A 3689-nucleotide genomic window follows, 5' to 3' on the forward strand; every position below is an offset into this window, starting at 1 on the left:
ATGCACAGATAACATGTATATATATTATGCATGAACATATTATGAATGTCATATCTCAAAATAAAATGATTTAATGTATTATGCATATGAGACATGTATTGAGTTTACCTAAGCCTTGGACTCAATCTAAACTAATTACTAGTCTAAGTCTAATACCAATCTTGAGGCTTAAGCACGTTGATTTGTTGATGATCTTCAAGCTCTTATGAAACACAAATTGTCCTCATCAAAACACATAGTGGGCAAGCTTTCCAAAGTGCTCCTCTTGACATGCGCACTTTCAATCTCCCCCTTTTTGATGATGACAAACACTACACCATTTGTTTGATGAATTAGCTTGAAAAATGTATTGGCACTGATTGATAGTATGAAGCGCGAATATTTCGGAAGCAGAATTAAGATCAACCTGCACAATCAAACAACAACAAAACAACCTTTTTCTCCCTTTTGACATTATAAAAAAGATAACCCAGGTCAAAAGTAGGCAAAGATATGTAGTTAAACATAAAACGAAGTTAATGAATTAATTTGGGATTTAACTATTAACTTGTCTTATAATCGGTGGCTTGAACAAAATGCTCTTGTTTATACAATAAAATAACTAATAGGTAACGTGAATGACATACAAGATTTACCATATCAAATAGCAATAAGCAGAATAAGCAATGTAGTGCAATAACCAGCTTAATTTATGCACCAGAGAATCTCATATGATCAAGAACCATCCAAATAACCAAATTAGCTATTTTGACATAATTAAAAGCAAAAAGATTAAAAAAACATAACATGGTGAGCAAAAAAATATCCAGCAACCAAACAAACCATAAACTGCCAAACCAAGACAGAAAAAGTACAAATAAGTCTCGAAACAGTAATAACAACTGAGTCCATAAAGTGCAATAATAGAAGAAATAAACCTAAGGGTAGGATATCCTAGGTCAAAAGTCTCCTAAGCTACGGTTGAGGTGGAGGAAGATCAATCTCATCATCAAGAATAGCTACAGTCTGGTCACCCCTGATCAGCATAGTCAACTTCTGAAATTCAGAACAAAACAGTGCATTCTGAGCTTCAGCTGTAGAGCGAATGAAGGTACTCTAAGCTTCGGCTGTTGATTGAATCAGATTCCTCACGGTTTGATATTGGTTGTCAGAATAAGCAATTTGACGTTCTTCGTACTATTCCATACCAGCATAGTACGAGTCTTTCAACACTTGAAAGTGTAGATCCATGCGATTGTTGAGCCTTTGTTCCATAGCTTCCATATGAGCCATACCAAAAACAGAATCCTGTGATGCTGTCCTAGAGGGCTCCCCCTGATTAGCAGCATTCTGATCATCCATGCCATCCTGATCATCATCACTGGACAGCTCCAGATCAATAGTAGTATGGTCTTCCATGTATTTCCAAGTAGTATCGTACTTGTAGATACCCATCTTGTGAATCAGAAAATCAGACACTCACCAACCAAATGATCCTTAGCAGTATACTCAACAATAATAATGTCAGTAACGTCAATACGCAAATAATCCATAATCCGTGATATAAAGATACTATAGGGAAGCAACTTAGACTGCGACAAAGAAACACTATTCATGATCTTTAAGATCTCCTCAGGCCAGTTAATCATCACATTGTTCTTAACAGCGTACATGTAGGAAGTCAAATCATAAGTTTGATGACCGGCGGCGCGAGGTTGATGAGCAGGCCTAGGTCCTAGGTTGCAAGTCAGCTGCTCACTCTCTCTTTCTTCGAATTCAATGTCTTAAGCAGCATGTAGCAAAGATCGATTTGAGATTCAATGTGGGACCTGAAAACAGAAGCTAGAGTTGAACGATCTACTTTTCTATCCTGTGGGCCTATCATAAGGAAATAAATAAGGTCTCTTCTTTATAGAATAGAAAGTAGCCTGGTCTGTCTCTCAATCAGTCTGTCCAGTCAAGTCCTTGACTTCGGTCGTAGGTTGAAAGTCAAGAAGTAGCTGCTGCTCTCCTCATTCGTACGACCTCCGAATAGAAGAATTGATAAGTGGAAAGCTTCGTTCTTCCTCTTCTTCTGCTTAAGACTTTATAAAGCATTTGTGGGCGATATGCAAGGCATCCGGATCCTTCTTCCGATCCATATGCATTTAGCCCAGTCATGAACCCTTGCATCTATTAGTTAAGGGGATGACACAACCTTGGTCAATTGACCCTGAATGTACAGATGAGGTCCTCTAAGAAATGACTTATAGACCTCAGAAGCATCAAAATTATCCTTAACCCATGAGCAGTCTCCTATACCATAACCCGAACAGGATAACCCACCAACATTAATAAACAGGTCATCACTAATCTCTAATAGCTTTCCAGAAATCATAGACCAATATTTACGATCTTTATATCTAAAATTTGCATAAAACTCCCTAACTAGAGCAAGGTAGACTTGTCCCTTGAATTCCAGAAATTTAACGGCTCCCTGAGACTCCATATCATACAGGAAACTGAAATTTGTTCCGCCATCCAGGTTAGATCAACATACCTTACATACGTGGGTTTTCGTCCTTGAAACTTAGCCAAGCGAGTCTCTTGCAGAATGAGCGAGTAGAATGGGTCACCACAGTCTTGTTGGGTGCCCCAAGTGGAGGATGAGCTAACCTCCAGTCTTCTCCCACGATTGGCAGGGGTTTTGAACCTTTTTGGGCGACTTTGTTCCATTGGTTTGTAGAAACCGGATTGATTTTGGACGAAACCGAGGGGAAATGTGGCAAACCTAACATAGGGTTTTGATTTGGGGAAAAACGAGATTGAAGTGAAATAGGATGAAATTGGAGATTTGTAGGAGATTAGAGAGGGTTAGGGGTGAGGTTTATCTTGATTAATGCACTTGGATCAGTTGTATCACAGTTACAGAGACTCAAAAGTAAGAGGAAAATAGAGAAAATGCCGAAAAAAGTGTGCAACCAAAGTGTTGTTTGCACTTAAACTGCTGATTTTAATCGATTAACGGGCCTGGTTAATCGATTAAAATCATACGAAAAATGATTTTTCAAAACTGATGCCCAGGTAATCGATTAACATGAAAAATTAATCAATTAATTTTAATGTTTTAATTTATTAAACACGGTAATTTTCAGATTATGCAGAACAGTTTCAACTTTTTGGGACTTATGCATGCATTCTGAAAGATTAATCTAAACATATGTAATCACAAAAAGGAATTATTATGAGATATCATTTTGCATTTTAAGACATTTCATTAAATCAAGAGACTAATAAGCATGTAGAGGCAAGACATAAACTAAACATCTAGACAGTTTCAATCAAGATATTGTTCATCAAGAATTCCAAGTTCTCTCCTTAGAACATAGAAAGTATCCTGTGGAAGGGGCTTGGTCAAAATATCTGCTAACTATTTAGAGGTTTCAACAAATTCAAGCACACAGTCACCTTTTTGAACATGATCACGTAAGAAATGATGTCTAATTTCTATATGCTTGGTTCTAGAATGCAAAACGGGATTCTTGGATAGGTTTATGGCACTTGTATTATCGCATTTAATGGGGATCTTTTCTAGTTTAAGACCAAAGTCCTTAAGTTGCTGCTTCATCCAAAGGATTTGAGCGCAACACACAACAGCGACAATGTATTCCGCTTCGGCGGTGAACAAATGAATTGCTTTTTACTGTGCCATGCAACTAATGAACTACCCA

The sequence above is a fragment of the Lupinus angustifolius genome, unplaced genomic scaffold (genome assembly GCF_001865875.1).
Source record: "Lupinus angustifolius cultivar Tanjil unplaced genomic scaffold, LupAngTanjil_v1.0 Scaffold_337, whole genome shotgun sequence".
In the NCBI taxonomy this organism is placed as follows: Eukaryota; Viridiplantae; Streptophyta; class Magnoliopsida; order Fabales; family Fabaceae; genus Lupinus; species Lupinus angustifolius.